The 14,565-nt window shown below is 37.3% G+C and overlaps 1 long non-coding RNA gene across 1 annotated transcript in view; it reads left to right on the top strand.

Moving 5' to 3' along the window:
• LOC125149664 (uncharacterized) overlaps nt 1–12,103 on the top strand; it is a 30,893-nt gene extending 18,790 nt beyond the window's left edge. The window contains exons 2-3 of the long non-coding RNA XR_007146000.1: nt 3,320–3,396; nt 12,037–12,103. This is a non-coding gene — a long non-coding RNA (uncharacterized LOC125149664). The remainder of the gene's footprint in view (nt 1–3,319; nt 3,397–12,036) is intronic.
• Nucleotides 12,104–14,565: the final 2,462 nt, after the last annotated feature.

Genomic DNA, 14,565 nt, shown 5'->3' with positions numbered 1-14,565 from the left:
CATCTTGAGAATTAAATGAAAGAGAAAAAAATATTTGCACTCAAGATGTTTCCATATAATTCACCAACTCAGGTGAAAGTGCCTTTACACAAAACCTAGGAGAACTGTCTTTATTGAATACAGTTATGTCTGGGTTTAAAGCAAAATTATATATAAATCAGGACAAGTTTCATGATGAACTCACTATCTTACCCAACAACCAAGTTGAGCCAAACTCTGAAAGGATATTCTCGGAAACATTTGACATCATCCAGCGAAAGGCCCTTTTGTAATGTCAAGATGAAAAAACCACACATACGGGATGCCGGAATAGATTTTATCCTAATGGGGCTTCCCACAAGCACTGTAACACCTAACATTTTTCTATGGGCAAAATCAGGTTAAAATAGATATTGTAGTCAGCTTTAGAAAGGGGTGCAGAGTGGAGAATGGGGAAGGACAGTCCTTCCAGGTTGTGCCTGTGGAAGCACTGAGAGCGTTAAGGCTGATTTTATGATTTTAGGCTCAGCCTGGCAGACGCTTAATAGCTGGAGTCACTAGTCAGATTCCTGGGCCCAACAGTAGAGTAAATCCCTTAATGTACATAACTTTGTCTGTTTGTTTTCTGTGATTCACCATCCCCTAAAGACAGCATTATTTCAGAGACTCTCAGGCACAGGTATTTATACTATTTAGGATTGTACCATGAGGTTTCTATTTCTTTCTGGCTTCAGCTACAAGCAAACAAATTGGTTATTCCCCAGTCCTTACTTGAACAACATTCCATAGGCTGTTTCTAATCGGATTAGAAAACAAAGCTTATTTTCACAACCTGGAACGAAGCAACTTGATTGAATTAAATTGTGCATGACGAAAATCAATAAAACTCATCAATTCAAATCAATCAGTCCTAATAAACAGACTGAATCTGATTAAAGAAAAAATGCAAAAGCAATTAAAATCATAGCAATTTTTTAACCTCTCCTCTGCTGATTTCAGTCTAAGTTTCAAGACCCACAAGGTATCCTATGGAGAAAAGCCAAGACAGTTTGAGGGGTGCTTTCACAGGAATGATGTCTAATTGTTTCTATAGTTGTTAAAAAAAAAAAAGTTACTGTCTTTCACTAGCAGCTATGACAACTATGTGCAGAGACTATATTAAATCGAAAAATCCCTGGGGTACCTGGGTGACTCAGTCAGTTAAGTATCCAACTTCAGCCCAGGTCACGATCTCATGGTTTGTGAGTTTGAGCCCCACGTCGGACTCTGTGCTGACAGCTCAAGGCTGCTTCAGATTCTGTCTCCCTCTTTCTCTCCCCCTCCCCGACTCATTTGCTCTCTCTCTCTCTCTCTCTCTCTCTCTCTCTCAAAAATAAACATTAAAAAAAATAAAAACCCCAAATTGTGACTATATAGGACACCTTCCTTTTTTTTTATTGGAACCTCATTATCAGTCTTCAGAGTAATTAATGTCAACCCATCTTGTTACACCAGCTTGACTACCCAAGTGGCCCTTATTAATTAATTGTAAAAAAAAAAAAAAAAGATGGGGCGCCTGGGTGGCTCAGTCGGTTAAGCATCTGACTTCGGCTCAGGTCATGATCTTGCAGTCCGTGGGTTCGAGCCCCGCGTCGGGCTCTGTGCTGACAGCTCAGAGCCTGGAGCCTGTTTCCGATTCTGTGTCTCCCTCTCTCTCTGACCCTCCCCCTGTTCATGCTCTGTCTTTGTCTCAAAAGTAAATAAACGTTAAAAAAAATTAAAAAAAAAGAGATCTAACGTGGACAGAGACATTTTGGGTGTATACCTTAAACACTTATCTAAGCTCCACAAGTTACATATATATTCCATTTTGGCAGAGTAATAACAAAAAAAAACTTCAAATGTACATGTTGTTGGAAATAACTATCATTCTTTCTACTGTTGGGTTTTCAGAAGCTGACAAAGGATTTATGTCAGAAGGTTTAATAGTTGGTGTGGTCAGTGTGTGGCAGGTCCATGAGATGATATGCATAAACTGAGCCAAGCAAAACTGTTACTAATGTTGAAACCAATATCCATTACAGCCCATCTTACTAGATTTGACTATGTGCATAAATCTGTAGGGTAGCAATAAATTTTTCTTTTCTAAAACTGACATTTTATCTGAACTGACATCTGTCAACTTCCAACTATGCATTGTCATTCCAAAGGTCCTTTACTGGGATAAAAATTGACAAAAGAAAAGAGACCCTGTGCCCAAGATCTCTGAAAGGTACATGGCAGAGACAGTAAGACTTCACCAAGAGCCTGGCCAGACCCAGGACATCAAGTGGGTGGAAGGAATTGTGCAGAGAGCCATCCACAGCCTAACCTGCACATGGGGGATGGCGCCCTAGCAAACTGTCCTGGTCAGTCACCGTCTCCACATCCTAGCTCCTGTCTGACTCCCACTTGTCCTTTCCTACTGCCCATTCCTCGTGGAACACAGGCCATTTCTCTACTAAGAGTTCCCTGAAAGCCATGTCTTTTTGACTGTAGCTAAAAGAAAGCTTGATCCAGCTGCTTTTACAAACAGCAATGCAGACATTAAACTGAGTCTGAGATAGGGTTTAGCCCCAGGAGAAGCTCTCTTCCAAAGCAGTTAATGCAGCTACTTTCTTACCAGTTTCTCAGTTCCCAACTTTAAGACATTTAAGTTTCTCAAGTTACTATGAGATTGAAGAAAACAAACATGAACTAAAGCCGTGCCTTTCAAAGAGAAGTCAGAAAACTAAAATGAAATTTCTTAGCAAGGAAGAAAAAACAGTCTGGAAAGAAAAGTCAGAGAAATAAGAGCCAGAAGCAAAATGTAAAAGGCCAAGTAATTCATTATCCTGCTGCCAGTAAGAGACTCCAGACAGAGGGAAGAGAATTCACACATATGGATGATCACTCTCTAAAGGACTTCATTTAATGCTCTCTACTAGCTAGTTATTACTATCTCCCCTAAGAAAACAGAATCACAGGCTTGAACAAAATCATACAACTGCAGTATATTGGCTCTACTAAAATACATATTTCTTTTATTTTGCACAGTAATAGGTCTCATTTAACAAATTTTAACTTGGTGTAGTATATTAGCCATTTAATAGATGTAGGATTCATATTAATATCTGAGATGATAAACTATCAATACTTACTCCTTACTCCTCAGCTCCAAATGGAAACTGTCACAAAGGACAATACTATAAATTAAAGGACATAATATTTGGTTCCACGTCTGCCCATTTTGATCTCTAAGAGTAGCAAAACAAAAAATCAGATAATAAAAATTCCTTTTAAAATGTGGAAGAACAAAGAATCTTTTTTTTTTCTTTTGTAGGAGCATAATATCCAATGGTCTATTTGGACAGTAACTTAATAAGACTGAGAGAATTGAAGTACGCATATATACCTAAGGTAATCATATAGCTTATTGTCAAAACTGAAACACTTCAGAGGGAAAAGTAAATATAATACAAAATAGTAGTTGTTATGAACAGTGTTTGTATCCCCACCAAATTCGTATGTTGAAGACTTAAACCCATGGTGTGGTTGTTTTGGACATGGAACCTCTAAGAATGTAATTAAAGTTAAATGAGATCAGAAGGATGGTGTCCTGATCCTGATAGGATTGGTATCCTTATAAGAAGAGTTCACATGAGCACAGAGAGAGAAGACAGACATGTGATACCCAAAGGGAGAGCATTCACTAGATACCAATGCTGCCAGCATCCTGATCTTGGACTTCCAATCTCTAAATTTATGAGAAAATAAATTTCTCTTGCTTAAGCCACCCAATCTATGCTATCTTGTCATGGCAGCCTGAGCAGACTAAGTCAAGAGTGAAAAACAGGAGTGAACATAACTGTCTTACATATATCAACACAAACCTATAATCACGCCCCTGGGTATATATTTCTGTTAATTTTTTGTTCTAGTGCATTATGAGACATGTGATTGATTGTTCTTTGCAGCATTGTTTGGGGTGAGGTGTCAGAAACTCTGAGTTAAATTTACAGTTAGAAATATGAATAGATCTGAAAACCAAAATGAGCAAAAAAAAAAAAAAGAAACATAATGATCATTTATATAAATTAAAAAACATATGGCCAGAATGTCACTAGGAACATAATTATCTATCTTTCCATCTGTCTATTTGCACATTCACATGCACACACAATGTTATATTACAGGAAGAGATGAGGACACTGCATGAAAAATAGTGAAATAATCTCCAAAAGAGTCTGACATTAGTGTGACCTGAACAGACAATGACCCACTCAACTCTATGCATCTTAGCTCCACATTCACATACCAAAAGGAATATGTTAGTTTTACACAAAGTGTTAAATGGTATTTGAGATATTAATTCTGATTGAAAGAGTAAGCTTTTAGTAATACTTGTCGATTTATTGCCGATGTATCTAAACCCCCTCGTAATGCATTCCAGAGTATAGGAGATCACTCTATTACCAGTTGTTATTTGATTTTCCTTTGTAATTTTTAGTTTTCAATGAAATACATCCCCATGACCGTTCATTTCTGTAAAAGTTTTATGAAAAATTTGAGTAGCAAGCAGAATAGATGATTGTAAAAAAGTATTCATTAAACCACAATTACTAGGTCTCAAAACATATTTAAAACAGGTTTTGAAATCATCACAATTATGGGCAATAAAGAGTGAATACATAAATGAACACATAGCCATAATTATAGGCAGTTATTTTTGTTAGTTTGCAAAGTACTCTCTAAATTGGTAAGCTATCTTATCACTCTAAATGACGTGCCTCTAAATGATGCCTCTATGATCACCAAAATCAAAGCCTCTATGGTCCACTGATTGTAAAAATGCCCCAGTTCTTCAATCCTCTCTGTGTCCATGGTCTTTGAAATATGATTTTACAGCTCCTCTCTTGAAGAGGTGCATTTTTCTAACCCTTTAGAAGGGGTGACCTTATGATGTCTTTAACCAATAGAAAGCAGCAGAAGTGGCGATACACCAGTTTCACACCTAGATTTTAAGAGGCATTGTTTTCTCTCTTGTAATCCTGCCACTGTAACCTGAAGGAGCCCAGGCTAGCTTGCTGAAGAATCTAAGGCTACAAGGAACAAAGACAAGCCATCTCAGTTGAAGCCATGCTAGGCCAGCCAGACCTCCGTTTTAATAAGATTTGAAGATTCTTTTGATGGTAGGACACAACAGAGTGACACTCAGATACATAAAAGGCAGAATTTTTTGTTACTTACAGGTCCAAACAAGGGAAGGCTGTCCTGCAGGGCCAGAGGGCTGCACCTGGGGATAGGGTAGGGAGTAGTTTATGTAAGGCAAGTGGGGTGGGGTTAGCTAGGTTTCATAAGCTCCCTGTGGATTGGCCAGTTGGAATAATTTCCTGGGCTCCTGGGCATAGGGGCAGTTCTCTAATACCTGGCCCTAGAGCAATTAGGTCTGATGTATAGTGTGGAATGGAGGATGAGCACCCACATAGGGAAGGGGTGGAATGTGGACTTAATTATCTGATCCAAAAGGCGACTGACAAGCCTCTAGCCAGAGCCTCAAAACTGGGACAAGACAGCGTTATACTTAAAAAACTAAACAACTAAACTAAATTACAACCTCAACCAACCCAGACTCTGATTATGACAAGATGAAACCAAGACCAGAATAACTGCCACCTGCACCCAGCCCAAATTGCTGATTCACAGAATTATAATTAAAATAAATGCTATTGTTTTAAACCACTCACCTTTGGGATGATTTGTTATGGAAGAAAAGCAAAAGGATACATTTACTCTTAGAGGACAGAAGTTTGTCACACCAAGAATATGCAGAAAAAACATGCCACAGCTTCCAAACATCAAGAATTCAAAACCTGACTGACATAACAACAAAACAGAGAAAAGGCATAGTCTCCCAGAGAGACTGCTTAGAAGGGGTCGCTGCAGATTTGAATACATAAATGTGGAAATATTTATCTAAAGGCTGCAATTACATTACTTTACAGTCTTGATTTATATCTGCAATTATTAAAAGATATCTTCTTTTTTTAAAATACATGGTGCCCTGGCTCAATTTGCAATTTGGGACCAACTTAGAAAAAAAAATGGCTGAAGAAAGGTAATAACATCAATGAATACAGTCAGGTTTAGTGCAGAGTATTGCCAATTATATATTTATCTTAGTTCCTATCAAAAACTTTACTAAAGGATTTCTACCCAATAAAAGTCTTCTTTTACTTAAAAGGACATTTGAACACTTGGATAAAACCAAGTAACTGCCATAAAAAAAATCTAGTTGGACTATTTCTATATATCACCAAAGGATCACTGACATGGTGAAAAGAACACTGAGCCAGATATCAGAATAAATTATTTCAGCTTTGACATTCATAAGTTGTATGATGTTCAACTAACTACTTCCCTCACTAGAACTGTTTTTTTTTTATATCTGTAACTCAAAGCACCTGGATTGATGGTTCCCTAGAATTCTTTCCAAATCAAAGATTCAAGAACCCTGTGATTGGTGGGCTTTCTGAATTATTATGAGAATGTTTTTCTTAACACTTACGTAATCCTCTGAGAGAAGTATCAGCAACAATATATACAATACAATGTATGTTTGTAATATATATTGTATATTAGTATACATATTTATATATACTATATGTATATACATATATGTGTATATATTATTACATGTATATATAAATATATTCATACATTTGCAAATATATTACAAACATACAAAAATATGTTTGCTGCACTTCATCAATTTTAAGATGCACAATTTTTCTGCATTTTAACATTTCTGAAACTTAAATATGCAACAGCAGGAACTCACAATCACTTTTAGTAGGGTGGGGGTCATACTATAAATGTCACTGCTGGCACACATGTAAACTTGGTCACAGCTGTTCACACAGACAGCAATTCAACTGAATTATAGACATTGTTTCCAAGAAAAGCCTCAATCTGGAGGAGAGGGGAATCCATAGGCATGGAAAGACCCTCTCAAATAAACATGAAGGGAAAATGACTCCTCTCAAACAAGACAGAGATTCCACCAGTGCTCAGGGAATAAAAAGAAGAGGGACTGGCTAAGCTATCTGAGACAGAATTCTAAGGATGTCGTTCATGTTGCACTTTGTGAACATTTATTTGAACCACTGAAGAGTAAACCTGCTAAAAAAGTATAGTGACGTGGTTGTTAATCCTGATGGGCAATTGCGACCCCTTAATATCTCAGTCAATAAAACCATTTTAGATTCATTTGAAGAAGGAAGATGGGTTCTGGTTATTATGTGGAAAGCCTTCTATTTAAAACTTCTGGTAAAAGTCAAGAAAGGTTCTATATCAAAATTGTCTAATAAGGATAAGTGACTTACAAGAAATTACTGGAAACACTAGCGGAAAATATTTTTTTAGAAATGCTGCTTCATAGATGCTCTTGATGAAATAGGAAAATAAGTGGAAAATCGCCAAACATCAAGGACTCTGAATTGGAAAGTGACTCTGAAATGTAAGAGTCAACAAACATATATTTTAGGAAAAAAGTTAAATAATTTTGCTTAGATTTTCATTTATCTACATTGTAAAAGTGATACATGGTAAAACATTTTATATACAAATCAGTATAAAAACTTTGAATGAGGGGCACCTGGGTGGCTCAGTCAGCTAAGCATTTGACTTCGACTCAGGTCATGATCTTAGGGTGCGTGAGGTAGAGCCCCACACTGGGCTCTCAGCTGACAGCACGGAGCCTGCCTGGGATTTTCTCTGCCCCTTCCCCACTTGTGTCTGCTCTCTCTCTCTCTGTCTCTCTCTCTCAAAATAAATAAATAAACTAAAAAAAAAAACTTTTTATGAGAATAACATGAAATTCTTATTCTAATTCAAAAGGAAGCATTATGTCATAGTTTAAAGCATGATTTCCTTTCTTTGTGATATAAAGAAAGGAAGGAGCATTTTGCAATCAATGATGTCTCAGAATCTATGAAACTGCAATATGTTTTCTTTATACACAGAAGGACACAGAGTTCTACAGTTTTCCAAACTTTTCTTATCAGTTTTCCCACTGTCCCATGTTTTCTAAGATTTTCCTTAAAAAACAGACTCAGTGTGTTATGATTCCCTTCATGTTTCTGTATTCTATGCACTGCTTCATAACAACCCCCAAATTTAGTGATTTAAAACAATTTATTATTATCTCTCATAGCCCTCTGGGTTGACTAGGATCAACTGAGAGATTTTCATTTGGATTTTTTTATGTGGTTGCTGTCAAATGGAAGTCATGGCTTGAGTCATCGGAAGGACCCACAAGGCCGCACATCCAAGGTGGTTCTCTCACATGGCTGGCAGTTAATGCTGGTTATCTACTGGCAGCTCAGCTAGGCCTGTTGACCGGGCCTCTCTGTGTGGCCTGGGCTTCTCTCATCATGGATGGATCTGAGAGGAAAGGTCCTAACAGCAAGCATTCCACCAGGCCAAGGTGGAAGTTGTGAGACATTTTATCATCTATCTCCAAAATTTCCAGAATGTCATTTCTTCTATAATCTATTATTCAAAAAAGTCATCACAGCCATCACAGACTACTAGGAAAAGGAATGAGAGCCCACCTCTCAGTAGGAGAATAGCAAGGAATTTGCAGCCATCTTGAAGCTGCCACTTCATTCTGCAGTCAAAAATAATTTCTGTTTTGAGGCCCCTGGGTGGCTCAATTGGTTAAGTGTCCAACTCTTGGTCTTGACTCAGGTCATGATCTCACAATTCGTGAGCGTGAGCCCCACGTCAGAGCTCCTTTCAGCATGGAGCCGTCACGCTGTTAGTGTGGACACTGCTTCTCTCTCCCTATCTGTTCCTCCCCTGCTCACTCTTTCTCTCTTGCTCTCTCTTTTGAAATAAATAAACTAAAAAATATAACGATTTATGTTTCTCCCACATAAATAATGCACTCACCCTGTCCCCGCCCCCCCAATCTCATTCAATGCGACATAAGTTCAAAACCCAGGATTGTGTTAACTAAGTAACATCTAGGCAAACATGAAGCTCCTCAGGTAAGATTTCAGGTGCATCTCCCAAATATGGGTCTTCTTGCTGGGAATGATCTGTGAACTAAAGAGATGGATTACATGCCCCCTTCAAATACACATGCAAGCAACATACAAAAGTGACACATGGCTGGCATAACAAAAACTAGTACTTTGGTTCTAAAAGGACAGTTACTAGTCCTTGCGGTTTTGAAATCCAGCTGAACACATTTTGCCAGTTCCTGGAATAGGACCCAGTCTTGCTCCCTGGAAGTCCCTTTCCATTGCCGTTGCTTTTGGCTCCACTCTCTAGACTTTGCCTGACCTCTGAGTCACGCTTCTTTCTCACAGAAACCACAGCTGAATTAGCACCTAAGTGATATTCTCAGCCTGTTCCCTCCTATACAGGAACCAAGGGATTCTGGGGGCTCTTCCCATTTAAAAATGTTTCTAATTCATTTTAGTTTCAATTGGTAGTGTTTCTCCCAATTCAGTTTTCATAAAGTATTTGGTATTTGTTTTGAATCTTACTGGGTTAAACTTTGCTGGACAAAGGCCACACCCATAAGCATCTTCAAAACAAGCCCCTTGATGGATCACATTGAAACACAGGGTTTTGTGGGACAATATCTTTATGATTCCTTAAAAACTCCATCTAGTCTAAAATGTCTGTAATTCATACTCTTAATATTTTTAAAGAATCTCTTCTCTATCACAGATGTCTAAGAAGCTCAGTCTGAGTAGTCTTAGAAGCCCAAATAGGCATGATTTAAATTTTTCAGATTATTCAATAGTCTTTTATCCACAGCCTTGAGATCTTTATCCTGAAGCCATGCTTTACTGACAGTGTCCTAAGGTATTTCTAAATTTGAGACTTTTTACCAGAAGGGACTATGGATAAGAAAAAAAATATTTTGAGCCCAGTGCATTTGTATATCCTATAAATTATGCTTAAGATATGAACAGTCCCTTCTTTGGGATATCTTTCTCTCTACATGTTTAGTCAGAGACAGCTAGAGGAAGTATTTGCCACATTAAAGCATCTGCCTGGAAATCGCTTTAGCCAGACCCACGATCTCTTTCAATTTTCCATGTTACTGCAGGTAACAGTCTAGTTAAGCTTTCTGTCAAAACATCGCAAGTATTGCTTTTCTGCAGCATCCAAATTAGAGTCTCTCTTTTTTCCATCCTACACTTACCTCCTCAGATTCTGCTCACTGCTAGGTTCTTAGACAAAGAGATGTTTTAGGTATGTGTTAGGACTTCAACTCACTTCTGAGTATCAATTTCTGTTCCAATTGTCTGATGCCACTTAATAGTTTTCTTATAGGCTGGTATCCAATTTTGTTTAAGTATTTAAAATCTGAAGATAGTTGATGGAAACTAATACTGGCTTTGGAATCACTATGGTCTAAGAAGTCATTTGGGAAATGCACCTAGATTGGCAGATACAAAATAGATATTTCACTGTTTCCTATTAAACTGCCTTAGTTCACAATTATGTTACATCTAGGTAGGAAGAACTTTTCCTCTTTATTTTCTTTACTTTCCCTCTAATCTGTCACAGAATTTCTTTTTAAATACACTTTACAAAAAGAAATTAGGTGTTCTTTCTTCTCTGATGAATAATTTATAAAAACCCTCTCAATGACATTTGATCAATAGAAAGAGTTTTTAAGATTTTTTTCTAACATAATAGATATATAACAGTTTGGATGACCAAATAAGCTTCCATTGTGAGATGTCCTATCTACTAAACTCCATTGCTCTATTGATAATACATGCCCCAAGTGTCAAGCAGGGCAGGAATAAACCAGGTGATGATTAATGTAATTTCTATTACTTATTACTGTTGACATTCAGTCTATGAGAGCACTAGGAATTTCATATTGAGACTTGAATTAGTTGTTTTATTTTTAAATCATTAACTTTTTAGTATCAGTCAGAACTTAACAGATGTCTTCTAGAAATTAGTTGAGGGATGTAACACACACACAAAAACTGAGAGCATAAAGCATAAAGAAGGTGTTGACCTCCACAGCCATGAATATGGTCTGAAATAACAAAACAGAAAGCTAGAATCAGGTAAACAAATATACATTCAGCTATAATCTGTGGCCGTTTGTTTGCCTAATAGTTTAGACTGAACTGTCACCTGAATTAACAGGAAATAGCAGATGCTTTTAAAGAGTTTGAGCCATACTGAAACTTTGATGACTTTTAGGGAAAATAGTGTGTTTATTTATTTTTTCAGTGTAATCAAAGGGAATATCATACTGTGTTTAAAGACCACATATCAAAGAATACAGAACTTCAGATTAACACTTAAAGTTAGAGCTCTCTCTCTATACATGTAAGTGGATAGGATGTGTAAGCATATTGCAAAAAGAAGCTATCACTGAATTCTAGTAGGGGCTTTGTTGCAAAAAATGAGTGCGAACTCTAAAGAGTCTGGTCATGAGAAGATAGTTGTACTGTGAACCATGGGAACTCCTTTAGCATGCAGGAGAGCTTTCGCCTTGGCCTCAGCCATTTGATCTGCCTAACCTTTTACAGAGACCATAATTATGCTCTAAAACCAATCTGCTCTTGACTTACAGATCGCGAAGTCCATTCATTTGGGACAAGTCAATGTGAGCCAGAGATGACCTGTCTGACCTCTTGGGTTAACAACAAAGGAGATGAAATAGGCCATAATCTTGTTTTAGTCTCTTGCAATACATGAAGGTCAAATCTGTGGGCAAAAGAGTTGATGTATAACTTGTGTATCAGTGATGGTCATAGTTGTGTATTAAGTATGAAGATATGAGTGGGATTTGTACAAGCAAACCAGAAGTATAGAAACCCAGGGCTAGCAGCAACAGAGCTGTTACAATTCCAGGCTTAAATGGACAAGGAAAGGGAATAGTCATCAAAACCCAGAAAGAGAGGTAATAGAGTTGGCCTCCTTGAGAGAAAGGCAGTTTCACAAGGATAGAACCAGGGGATAAATTCCCTGACCTAACCCTCTTCCCTCCCTCCACTTTTCTGCCAGGATCCTCAACTAGAAGTCAGAAGACACAGGACATTATTGCTATAATTCACACAGCTCATCTTCCCGGGAAAAAGAACACAGTGGAGCAGTGATCTAGAAGGATTGAAAAATATATCTGACATAAATCCTATCTGGTCTTCTAACATCCTACACTCTCTACCAAGGCTCCCGAGTAACCCTTCCATCACCTCTGGCAACCACATTATCGAACTTTTCTTAATTCCCTATCCCTATTGTCCTTATCTCCATTTTTCTTTTTACTTTAAGTCTCTGCTTTATTCTAGTAGACGATAATTGTAAAAAGAATATTACTTAGCTAAATGTGTAAGTAAATATTGGCTATTGAAATGTTATCCAATTTGGTTAAAATGTGTATTACCAAAAGATTCTAAAGGTTAGTAGGTTTATTGGTTGCTATTTTTCAGTAGGCCACCTTTTGGGGTCCCTTCATAGCTCTCAATATAGTTCAGTCTATATTCATGAATTGATGCAATCGCTATGGAGTATCTATAGACATTGTTATATGTGCTAGAGACACAATGGAGATTAAAATAGTTATCACATTCAAATATCCTGTAGCTTATCTGTGAAAATGGGAAAGTAAACAGAAAATGTTCAATTTGGTGTAATAAGGGTGTGGATGATATGGAGGTAAGCAACATGGTTCCAACTAGTAGGAATGCTGTAGGCTCACAGCCTTTAGCTACACAGTGCCTTTGGGATCTGCCCTAGTCTGTACTCAGTCTGAAGCTACAACACTGTTTCAAGGAAACCACAGGCCAATGATTGAGAATGAATGTGGAGGGTGGTGGTGATGGGAATAGTAGGGTCTTGATATTTCTGCTCAACATGGAATTCTTCTAATGTTTTCTCTAGGCTTCTCCTTCGTGTTGGTGGAGACTTGATCAGATCTTCACTGTCTGAGACTCTCCCTGCCCATTTTTCTTTTCTCCCTTCTTTTATTTCCACAGTTTATAGGTTTTCATTGCTGGCTAATAGCTTTATCTGTTAAATCCTGCTTCCTCTTCCTTGATCTTTTTATTCCCTGATAAACACCTTGCATTCTTAACTCCATATCAGCATCTGCTTTTGAGAAGAACTGAACACTTCAATTATGAGTAAGTATAGCATGCTATGAAAGTATGAAGCAGTAGTCCATGAGAATCTCACAGTTGAAATGCCAGATTTTGTCACATGTATAAATTTCAATTGTTTCATTAGAATCATATTATTTAAGACCTAGGAAAGGTCCTATGATCTTTCCTACCATATGTCTGATACTTTGATTCCCTTGTCCTTCTAAGAAGTCATAAAGGATGTGTTCCTGGGATTTATCTTTCATCCTGAGATAATTTAACTAATATAAATTCAACCTTCTTTTGTCTGCTTGCCTATGGTTTTAATGCCTTATATCTAATTATTGCTCCTAGGATAGAAAGGAATAAATATTTCACATGACTGCTCTCACAGTTGTTGGAAGGCATTGATTATGTCCACTCACAGGGGGCTTCAACGCTCTTTGCTTTTTCAATGGTATTTCCTCATGTGATAGTCTTGAGCGCAGTGCCTGAATATTATCATTGCATAATTAATAAGTTTATAATTGGAATTGAATTCCTTCAAATATCATAGTCACTCCCTTAGGTATCCCAAATTTATCTTAAGACTTTTCCAATTGTGGATTTCAGAATTAAATGGAAAACTATGATACATCTAAGTAGTGTATAGAAAAGGAGTTGTAAAACCTCTCTTTTCTCAATAATATGCATATATTGGTGTAACAAAGGATTAATAGCTACCATTTATTTCACACTTATAACGAACTTAGAAACATGCTAATTACATTATATATTATCTTAATTTTCACCTTGATTTGGAAGAAACTGAGGCCAGCAAAGCAAAACATGTGCCTAAGGTAACACAACTAGTTAATGGGGGCACCAAAATTTGAAACCAAGTTTGTCTAATCTCAAAACTTGTGCTTTTGACCATTATTTCATACTTATCATACTTGTAGATCTTTTACAACCTCATTAGAATATTGATACACGTTGAGGTTGCTGTCAATTACATTTGTCTATTTCATAAGTGTTGTACACTGCCTTTGTTTTTTTTAAATAATTTTTTAAAATTTTACTTATTTGGAAAAAGAGAGAGAGAAAGCATGGGAGGGGCAAAGAGAGAGAGAGGGAGAAAATCCCAAGCAGGCTCTGCACTGTCAGTAGGAAACCCAGTGTGGGGCTCAAACTCACGAAACTATGAAATCATGCCCTGAGCCAAAATCAAGTCAGTAGCTTAACCCACTGAGCCACTCACACACCCCCCACTGCCTCTTTTCTTTATGTAATTATTTTGTTTTGTTAAAATTTAACTTGTGTGATACTGAGAAAATGGATTGAATCCATTTACTGCCACCTCACTTACTTTGAGATTTTGATTTACAAATATGTCTTACCCTGTCTCTTAATCCAAAAACTGGGAATAATAGAATTGATATTCATCTCCAGGCCTGCACAAGGTCAAGATATT

This window comes from Prionailurus viverrinus, chromosome D3 (genome assembly GCF_022837055.1).
Source record: "Prionailurus viverrinus isolate Anna chromosome D3, UM_Priviv_1.0, whole genome shotgun sequence".
NCBI lineage: Eukaryota > Metazoa > Chordata > Mammalia > Carnivora > Felidae > Prionailurus > Prionailurus viverrinus.
This window is presented reverse-complemented; position numbering and strand designations above follow the sequence as displayed.